The sequence below is a fragment of the Myotis brandtii genome, unplaced genomic scaffold (assembly GCF_000412655.1).
Source record: "Myotis brandtii unplaced genomic scaffold, ASM41265v1 scaffold45, whole genome shotgun sequence".
NCBI lineage: Eukaryota > Metazoa > Chordata > Mammalia > Chiroptera > Vespertilionidae > Myotis > Myotis brandtii.
This window is the reverse complement of record NW_005367209.1, coordinates 702,288-713,354: the sequence shown is the minus strand read 5'-3', so window position 1 is coordinate 713,354 and position 11,067 is coordinate 702,288. Positions and strand designations below refer to the sequence as shown.

The 11,067-nt window shown below is 42.2% G+C and overlaps 1 pseudogene; it reads left to right on the top strand.

Moving 5' to 3' along the window:
- Positions 1 to 437: 437 nt before the first annotated feature.
- Positions 438 to 1,733, top strand: LOC102263534 (annotated as a pseudogene).
- Positions 1,734 to 11,067: the final 9,334 nt, after the last annotated feature.

The following is an 11,067-nucleotide window of genomic DNA, read 5'->3' as shown; positions in this document are numbered from 1 at the left end:
ATGACCCAGTATAGAATCACATGTTGGCTTCTAAGTAATTTTCAATTCTTGCCCAGAAGTGATATCTTAATGGGCAGCCAAAGCAGTAGTTCAAGTTAGGACAGCCTTGTGAGGGTGGGTGTGGTGAGCCCCCTTTGCCATTGGGTATGGGCTTCCAACTGAAAGTAGATTTATGTCCATTTTGTGACCTTATTTATAATAGGAACACTTTTTCTTTCTCAGTTTTCTGATGGAGAGAATTCTAACCCCTGACTATGCAGTTTTGATTTCAATAAATAACAGCTTGACAAATCTCATCTAACTTAAAAGGTTTGGTAAAATATATTTTGCAAATAAAATTATTTAAAATAAAAAAAAGGTTTGGGAGTAGGGGGAAAATTATTCATACAGGTGGCTTGGACCTGAGTCTTGGCCTCTCACCCTCCTCCCTGAACAACATGATCTTCAGCAACTGCTCCAGGTTCTCCACAAACTACTGGACCCTGGGCTCCATGTAGTTACCCGGCCATTGGACCAGCCAGCCAGCAGCATGGCCACCAACTATGCAGATGCCAGGGGCTCAGCTTTCAGATCTCTGTGTCCCACTTCACCAGCACGTGGAGTGGCCTGGCTTCAGAGATGGCTGGGGGTCCAGCAGGCATAGGGTGGATCCAAAATGAAGAGATTATGCAATGCCTGAATGACTATCTGGCCTCCTACGTAAGATGGTGAGAAGCCTGGAGACTGATAACTGGAGACTGGACAATAAAATCTGGAAACACCTGGAGGAGAAGCGACCCCAGGTCAGAGATTAGGGACATTACTTCAAGACCATTGAGGATCTGAGGGCTCAGATATTTGTAAGTTTTGTGAGACATGCCCACATGGTTCTGCAGATTGACAATGCCTGTCTTGCTGCTGATGACTTCAGAGTCAAATATGAGAAGGAGCTGGCCATGTGCTGGTCTGTGGAGGGTGACATCAATGGGCTCTGAAAGGTCACTGATGACACCAATATCACTCGACTGCCACTGGAGACAGAGATCGAGGCTCTTAAAAAGGGGCTGCTCTTCATGAAGAAGAACCATGAGGAGGAAGCAAATGGTCTACAAAACCAGATTGCCAACTCTGGGTTGACTGTGGAGTTGGATGCTTCCAAATCTCAGGACTTCAGCATGATCGTGGTGGACATCTTGGCCCAGTAGAAGAACTGAGAGGAGCTAGACAAGTACTAGTCCCAGCAGATTGAGGGGAACACCACAGTGGTCACCTTACAAATTGCTGAGATGTATGGTCTAGTCCAGCCGTGGGCAAACTACGGCCTGTTTGAAATGAATAAAACTAAAAAAAAAAAGAGACCGTACCCTTTTATGGTCCTTGGAGATTGATCTAGACTCCATAAGAAATTTGAAGGCCAGTTTGGAGAACATACTGAGGGAGGTGGAGATGTGCTATGCCACATAGATGAAACAACTCAATGGGATCCTGCTGTACCTTCCGTCAGAGCTGGCCCAGACCTGGGCAGAGTGGCAGCACCAGGCCTAGCAGTAGAGGCCCTGCTGAACATCAAGGTCAAATTGGAGGCCGAGATTTTCACCTATTTCAATCTGCTGGAAGAAGGGGAGGACCTCTATCTTAGTGACACCCTGGATAACAGAAATTTCCTGCAGTCCATCCAGAAGACCACCACCTGCAGAGCTGTGGACAGCGAAGTAGTATCTGAGGTCAATGACACCAAAGTTCTGAAGCGTTAAGGCAGCAGTAGTGGGGCATCCTTTGGCGAGCAGGTGGCCAATAATAAGTTCAGAGATCAATGAAAAACAAACAAATAATTTTCCATCCATTAAAGAAGTTTTGTAGCTGCTGGGAAAAACCTACCGAAGAATCTATCAGAGGACAGTGAAGTTGCAGGAATTTGAAATTCAAGCAACCCCATGGGTTAGAAACCCTGAATGTGCTAAAAATTAGATGCAAACAACTGCACAAGTTCAGAATAAAAAGTAGGTCAGAGATCAAACAGAGAAATGAGCATTGGTGGGGAGAACCAATGCAATCCATAGAGGGCTTAACAGAAAGTTCAGGAAAATAGCATGTGGGGGAGTAGTGGGAACTGGGAGGGTGGGACAAGGAGGACAGAGCCAAAGGGCCAGCCATAAAAATACTTTGGTTACCAGGATAACTTGTTCAACATGTTCTCCTGTTTCCTCTAAGGTATGTGACTGTTGGCTGAAGTGGGCATGATGAAAGGTGGAGCAAGAGGAAGTTCAACAGAAAAGAGTGTAAAAACACAGACGTATGCAGTCCTCTAGTTCTGAAGAGGAAATCTTCCCATTTTCTATTTTTGGACTGATAAATAAACTCTTCCAGGGCAAAGATCACTTCTATTTTTGTCCTTCTAGTCTATAGCATAGGAAACCATTCTCATGCCCTCTTTCCCCCACTCTTGTTTTATTACTGAGTCATAATTTGTATATAGTAAAATGCACAGATTTGAAGACTAAGCTTGAGGAATTGCTATATATGTATATACCTGTGTAACTACCACCTGGATCAAGATGGAGACCTTTTCTATTACTCCAGTAAGTTTGTTTGGACTCCATTCATAGTCAATGCCTATTTGTCTTTCCTTACTCATGTAAATGGAATCAGAGAGCATGCAGTTTGAATGTCTGGTTTATCCTGCTCGTCATTATGCCAGAAGATTCATCCTTGTTATTGGGGATAGCAGTAGTTCATTCTTTTGCATTGCTGAGTAGTATTCCATTGTAGGACTGTACCATGATTAGTTTATTCATTCTCCTGCTTAGGCATTTGGGTTGTTCCCATGTTCGGGGTATATGAATAAATCTACTATGAACTGTCTTTTTTGTTGTTGTTGACATATACTCTCATGTCTCTTAATGTCATCCTTTTTGAAATATTTTTATTCTTTTGTCATCCAGGGTGTGACTTTTTATTTATCTTCTTCCTATTTCCCTGACTTATCTTACTTTATGTCCTCTGCTGTTTCTTTCCTTATTTCCTCAACTTCTAAATGTTGGGCTCTCCCACCCAAACAGTTCAGACCTTGGCCTTCTTCTCTGTCTAGATCCACATTCTGTGTTATCTTCTTCAGTCTTGTGGCTTTAAATACCACCTTCTCATAATGCCCATATTTACAACTTTTGCCCAGATCTCTCACTTAAACCCCAAATTGATATATTTAAATGTCTTTCAACATCCATACTTGGATATTTAACAGGTATCTCAAACTTTAGAAGACAGACATTGGCCTTCTAACCTAACCCTCACAATCTGATCTACCTCTGGCTTTCCCCATCTCAGTTGTGGCAACAACATCCTCCTAGGGGCTAAAGTTAAAAAACTTGGAACAATCATCAACTCATCTCTTTTTCTCTAACCTCCCATTCAATTCACCAGCAAATCCTGTGGAAGCTACCTTCAAATTAAACCTTGAATAATCATTTCATCACACCCATCACCCCAAGACTGATGCTTCCGCTTTTGTCCCCCCTAGAATCTCTCCTTCACGAAGAATCCAGAAAAATCCCCTTTAGAAGCAGAAGCCAAATCAGGCCATTTATCTGCTCAGAATCCTCCAATGACATCTCATCTTACTCAGAATCAAAGTCAAGTCCTTTACTATGGCTTATAAGGCCCTGAGTGATTTCCTGCCTATCTATGCCTTCTCTTCATAGTCTTTCCCCCTTGCCCACACTGCTCTAGACATGCTGGTTTTCTTGACATTCTGTGACCAAGCCAAATACGTTTCCAGGAACTTTGCCCTTGCTGCTTGCTCTCTCGGTGATGGTATCCCCAGATACCTGCACAGCTTACTCCTTTCCAATCTGCAGGTGTCTACCAGAGAGCATTATGGAGAATTGGTCTGAGCACCTTCTTTAATGCACTAACTCATCCTCACTCCATGCCATGGGGAAGGATGTACCATATGTTGATGTCTCTTACAGAGACTTCCTTAAGAATTACCCTTTCTCTGTAAAAACAAGCATTTTAAATAAATAAGTGTTTCTCTCAAATTAGGTCATAATGTCAAGGAGAGTACATTTATGTTTATTCTTCACTGTGCTCAGCCCAGGGATGTTAATATGTTTGATAAGTAGGGTTTGGTGAATCATAGAAAAAATGAATAAATTAAAGCATCTGTAGAGAAGTAGTGATGTTACTGAAGGGACTGTGGTTTTTAGCAGTTACATGTCATGTAATCTTGAGCTAGTAGCCCTTTCTGAGGCTCATTTTTTGCATCTTTAAAGCCAGGGTAGTAATTCTTTTATATTTGCCTCAAGGTGAATTCAGCATGATTATTTAAAACAGACTGACTTTTGAGGTTACAAGTATATTTTTGGAGAGCATTAATTTGGATGCTATATAAAAACACATATAAACTGTAAGATGCAGTACAAAATATAATATTAAAGTATTAAGGTATTGAGGAATTGTAATCCTGGACATTTCTATCTGTGGATGTCTCTATTTACACAAGTTTCTCCTCAGTCATTCCAATGGTGTATGTCTGAAGGCAATGTGATTATTATGTGAAGTCTCCAGCCTTCTGGAACCTTCTGTTACATGCCTCTGGTCTTCACAAAGCGATCATTAACTTCCAGGTGGCCTCCCGTTCCGACTCGGGCAATGGGCCAATTCCTTGATTCTATCTCACAATGTAACTTCCAAAGTAAATGTCTATTAAGCCTTTGTGTAAACATTCCAGGCCTGTAGCAAAGTCAACTGAACATAAATCACCCAACGAAAGGGCTGTAGGAAAATGAACGTGTAAGTTTGAAAAATGAAATAATACAGCACAGTTTGGTTGTGGATCTCTGGCCTCAGTTACCTCAACTAAGACTTTTTCTGGTCTATATCAGAGATCATCCACAGAGGTGGTGGTTTTCAGTCACTCCAGTAGCTCTGCCCAAATATAGAGAAAATAAGCTTCCCATGCAAAAAGATGCGAAGATGCCTATTTACAAATGGGCTTAGCCATCTTCTAAATAAAAACCACATTATACCATCTCCTCATCACCAACTGTATCTTGTTCCTGTTTCAAAGGTTTGGCTGGAAATCAAAGAGAGTGGTTGTGATAAGTTTTGTTGTTTCCCTTTGGTATTCTGTCTTTATTTAGAAATGGATGGTGCATGAAAGTTCTAGCTTTTATAAGTTGATTTTGGATTTTTTTTCCCTTTGGAAGGAAGGGTGAAAAGATGAAATAAAAGCCCTGCTGGAGAAGTGAATGGAGTGAAGGGCAGGTATTTGACAAAATTAAGGAACTTGGTTTGATTCCTGCCTGAGCGGCTTAGGTGTGCATTATGTCTCTCAAGTGTTAGCTTATCAACTTGACTTTTTCCAAAAATAGTTGCTCCAAACTTGACTTTTTCCAAATATATGACCCAGGAAGCATATGTGTGGAGCTACTTCTATGCAGAGGACTCAGTCAACCTTTTTGAAGATAGACATTTTCAAATAGGTTCTCACATTTTCAGAGTAGAACACTTCAGCTCAGAAAATCCTTTCCCTTCCACATACCTAGCAGGGCCTAAAAAAATTCCTTTTATGCCCTAGCCAGTTTGGCTAAGTGGATAGAGCATTGGCCCAGGTTCAAGGGCACATGTTTCGGTTGCAGACTCAATCCCTGGCCCTAGTTGGGGCATGTGTGGGAGGCAACCCAATCAATGTGTCTCTCTCACATTGATGTTTCTCTCTCTCTGTCTCTCCCCCTCCATTCCCCTCTCTCTAAAAATCAATGGAAAAATATCATCAGGTGATGATTAACAACAACAAACAAATGCAGTGTACTTTACTGATCAAAATATGTTGTCAACATTATTCTTGTTTTCTACCTGTTGGAAACCAATGTAGAAGAACAAAAACTCACCCAAAGAGATTTTGATGGTATGTTAGGGTGTCATAATTTTTTTAAAAAAAATATATTTTATTGATTTTTTACAGAGAGAAAGGGAGAGGGATAGAGAGTTAGAAACATCGATGAGAAACATCGATCAGCTGCCTCCTGCACACCCCCTAACTGGGGATGTGCCCACAACCAAGGAATATGTCCTTGACCAGAATTGAACCTGGGACCCTTGAGTCCGCAGGCCGATGCTCTATCCACTGAGCCAAACCAGTTAGGGCGAGGGTGTCATAATTTGACAAGCTTTGGAACAAGTGACTAGGAAACATCACACAGTGTCCTTCTCCAGAAGGTAACTCAGGATATGTTCTCCTTGGTTGGGCTCCTTTGTCTTTGGTTCTGTCTGAATGCATAAGATGAACAAGGACCTCGAAGACTTTCATTGTGTTCCTGAGTCACCGATGTCATTGCCCTGTTCATTCCTTTGTCCACACCAGGAGGTCACTTGCAGATGACTCTAGGATATGCTGGTGGCTTCCTGCATCTTTTAGCTCAAAGACATCTGGTCCTGTGGGGCTGTTCCTCCTATGCCTGGGGCTGGCTGGAAGTCTTCATTGAGGGGTCAGTGTCCCAGAAGCACCCTTCAACAATGTGGCAGGAAGTTGGCAGATAAATTCTCTAGGTGCCTCCGCCCTCAGAGGGACATTTCTGAGGTGTGTGGTGTGTTCTGTAAAGTCACTCTGAGGGTCCCCAGTGGGATTGTGTTCAGTTGTCCACAGTGGTAACCTGCTCATAAACATACCCTTAATTTCTCCCTTTCCTTTCTTGCCTTGACTAGCTACTTGCACCCAAATATTTGTCTCAGGTTTTGCTCCCAAGGAAACCCAAACAAAGACAATGTATGATCTCTTCACTTATAGAATTGCTTAGGCCAGACATAGAATCTGCTGGGCCTTTATTTCCTCAGCTCTAATATTGTAATAATAAAAATAATAAAAAAATTAGTTTAGCACTCACTATGTACCAGATGTAATTCCAAATGCCATATATAGAAAATTAACTCTGTGAGGTGTGTATGATGAGTACCTACATTTTGCAGATAATAAAGTGGAGGCACAGGGAGGGGCAGGTGATTTGCTCAGTCTCACAAAGCCAGTAAGTTTACAAGCTGGAACTCAAACTCAGGCATCTGCAACCAGCATTCCTAACTACTGAACCATCCTATCCACCCCTTGAGAATCAAATGAAAAAATAAACATGAGGGTGGCAAGAAAAAAGTAGTTCTGTAGAAATGAGAGGGTTGATTGTTACTAAAACCTTCCCAAGGTCTTCCTTCTGTGCCTCCTGAGTGTTGAGAGGATTTTTAGCAAAAGTAAAGGCTGGCTCCACATTCTCTCCAGTTACTGAAAGCTGCTTCCAAATGAATAGAACTTAGTGTAAAAGGATATTATATTATATTAAAAGGATATTATTTCCTAAACACTGCTTATTTTTCAGAGCGATCGTGAAGAAGTCTATTGTCAAGGTTAGGGAGGTTTCATTGCAGTGGATCTTAAGAGGCACTGGGGCAGCTGATACACTGAGGTGTCATTAAGAATTATATCACCACCGAAGGATAATCTTGCTCCAGACAAGATTGCTTTGGGCGTGTGCTCCAGTGTAGGTGCCAAAAATGCTAAGACTTGGAGAAAGGAGAGGAGAAAGTAGAGCTACTTCCTCTTGCTGCTTGGAAGGGAGACAGAAAATCATCAGGAAATGTTCATTTCTCCTCTTGGGATCTTTCAGGGACCTCCCACCTGCACAGGATGGTTGATCTTTGCATTGGTTAGGAATGACTTGTTAGAAGATGAAAGGCGAGTGAACGGGAGTCCAGTTCTTCACAGCTCCCTCGGAGCTGCTGGCTGCTGTGAGGTGGAAGATGGTGTAGGAAAGGCATGGGGACAGGTGTGATGCCAGCCACATGGCTGACAGTTTTCTTGCTGGAGCAGCTCCAGCGTGAGCAGTTGGGAACCAGAGGCCTGCACAAAGCAGAAGCAAAGAGGAATTTTGCCTTTTCTTGACCGTCTTCAACTAGGCTGTTGTTTTGAGAGTCATAAAGGTGGTCATGATTTGACAGGCAAAACAGAAGGGATCTGATCTACACTGGGCCTGGGAAAAACTCCCCAGGTGTTGCAAAGGCCCAGATGTGGGGACAAGCAATTTAGAATCCTGAACTTTTCCTTGGCCCTCAAAGTTTCAGTGTTGGATGCAGTCGATGATGGAGTTGACCTTAGTTGACTTGGTGCTTTAGGGAACGGTCTCAGGGCCTGGCATACTGCCACCCTTCCAAGGAAGATGGGGGAATAAACACCATTAGAAGGTTGATAAGTGTTTGTTTTCCTTTGGCATTAGGGCTAAGAAAAATAAAGTGGGGAGGGTATCAGGTCCTGGAGTAAGCCTTTAAAAGGTTCCCCCTTTTGATTCTTTTATGATTGTCTATTTATAATGGCAACAATCACAACAGAGAGAAAAGGACTTCAATCACCCCGGGACACATTTTGTCAAAATTACATTTAAGTACTTTTTATATATGAGCGAGAAGCATTATCTTTTATGATGTCTTTAGGCCAGCGACGGGGAGTTGTGTGTATAAACCAAGGTGTTGCTGTGGCCTGTTGTCTTTTTTTAAATCCCTGGAAAGAATCACCAAGAAGGATGCTTCTGATAACTCTGTCTGCCAGGCAGTTTGCACGAGAGGAAAGAGGCCTTTCTAAAATCCATTAAAGATGATTCATTACTATCGGTCATACACATACGGTGTTTTATTACTTAACTGCATAAATCATACATTGACAACTAATTGTATGTGCCACACTATTTTAGACTCTGGGAGGACTAGAGAGGTACAAGATATGATTATTATTCCCAAAGAAAGTTCAATTTAATTAGGGAGATAAGACTATCATGTATGCAATAGTTAGAAATTACAAAAAAGCATATGATTAAGTAGTGAGCTGTGGATTACAGGCTAAAAGTGCTGTGATTCTCTTAGTTGTGACACAAGAGGTATCATGGAAGCAGCAAAGCTTGAGACAAGTTTTGGAGGACGGAACAGATTGAGGAGGAGGGGAGAAAGTCTGGAGTAGAAGAATGGCATTCACAAAAGCACAGAGGTGACAATGCATATATACGTCTGCGAATAGAGGGTTTGGGCAAATGAAGAGTGAGCAAGAAGATGAAAGAGAACAGGGCCAGAGTAGGAAGATAGGACTTAAATTATGCATTTACCTTCCTCTCAGTGCTACGGCAAATCTACACTAGATCACTCTGTTTTGTCCATTTGCTTATTGTCAATTTTTAAAAGAGTAATTTGTGTACATGGGTGACATGATCTGTCTACGTTTGGGTTTCCCCAGGGGCAGACCCCGATACAGGGAATCCAGGGCAGGTGATCCTAGGAAATTCTAGTAGGGAATTAGAAAAGTGAGACCAGGAGGTAAAGGAAGGCAATAAGGGGTGTGCTATCAAAATATTTACCAATGTGGACAACTGGAGCTTAATCCCCCTAGGGAACAAGGGGACTCAGTGTAGAGGATGCCTCAGAGTGGTCTCACTTGAGGGGTGAGGGAGTTGCTATATTTATCCACCAATTTCCTTCAGTCATTGGTTCAAGGCTGATTTTGAGGGCATTCACTTTTGTTCCATAAAAAAGGCCCATAAGCAGAAGTTGTAGGTGTCTGCAATAGGCAATCTTGGTCCTAATATGTCAGCATTTTTTTAGACTGAAATTTAGAGCCCCTTTGCCTTCATCAGCTCAGGCTGCTAGAACAAAATACCACAAACTGGATGGCTTGTAAACAACAAAAACTTAGTTCTCGCAGTTTTAGAGACTGGAAGTTCAAGATCAGGGTGCCAGCATGGCCAGGGTCTGGCGAGGGCCCTCTTCCAGGTTGCAGACTGCAGACTTTTTGTTGTATCCTCATAGTGAAAAGCAAGAGAGATGAGAGAGCTATCTTCAGTCCGTTTTGTAAGGACAATAATCCCTTCGTGAGTTCTCCACCTTCGTTACCTCCTAAAGGCCCCAAACTCCAAATACCACCATATTGGGATTAGGGTTTCAACATATGATTGTTTTTTCTTTTTTGGTTGAGGATCATGACCATTCACTCAAGGGGACTCAGTGTAGAGGATGCCTCAGAGTGGTCTCACTTGAGGGGTGAGGGAGTTGCTATATTTATCCACCAATTTCCTTCAGTCATTGGTTCAAGGCTGATTTTGAGGGCATTCACTTTTGTTCCATAAAAAAGGCCCATAAGCAGAAGTTGTAGGTGTCTGCAATAGGCAATCTTGGTCCTAATATGTCAGCATTTTTTTAGACTGAAATTTAGAGCCCCTTTGCCTTCATCAGCTCAGGCTGCTAGAACAAAATACCACAAACTGGATGGCTTGTAAACAACAAAAACTTAGTTCTCGCAGTTTTAGAGACTGGAAGTTCAAGATCAGGGTGCCAGCATGGCCAGGGTCTGGCGAGGGCCCTCTTCCAGGTTGCAGACTGCAGACTTTTTGTTGTATCCTCATAGTGAAAAGCAAGAGAGATGAGAGAGCTATCTTCAGTCCGTTTTGTAAGGACAATAATCCCTTCGTGAGTTCTCCACCTTCGTTACCTCCTAAAGGCCCCAAACTCCAAATACCACCATATTGGGATTAGGGTTTCAACATATGATTGTTTTTTTCTTTTTTGGTTGAGGATCATGACCATTCACTGCGTTTCTGACCCTCTAATGAAGAAAAAGTCACTCTGGAATATATTTTAAAATCCTGTTTATCTCTTCTTCTTTCTTTCCATGTGTTACAATTTTGACTCCAAAGCAGAGCACATTTTAGAAGACAAATTGTTCAGTTTGAGATGTGAATGGAAGCACGAGGGAGAGTTTTAGTTATAATAGGACTCCACCTGGGCTGGTTTACTTCTAGGTCAAGGAGTTTCCAACACAGCTGTGAGGGAGATTAATAAATATGACAATGACTCAAATTGGAAGGAGCCAGAGTAATGATTCTAGTTTGGGCCCTGTGTTTTCAGTGGAGAATGTATGTTAGTGAACTGAGCTCATGTTTCAATTTTCATGGGGAAACCAAGATGGCCTTATTAAAAATCTGCAAACAAAATATCCACCCATCGTATACTCCCATCCTCAACACATATCCCTTCCCTTGCCCTTCATGTCATGCAGCATTTCCACAG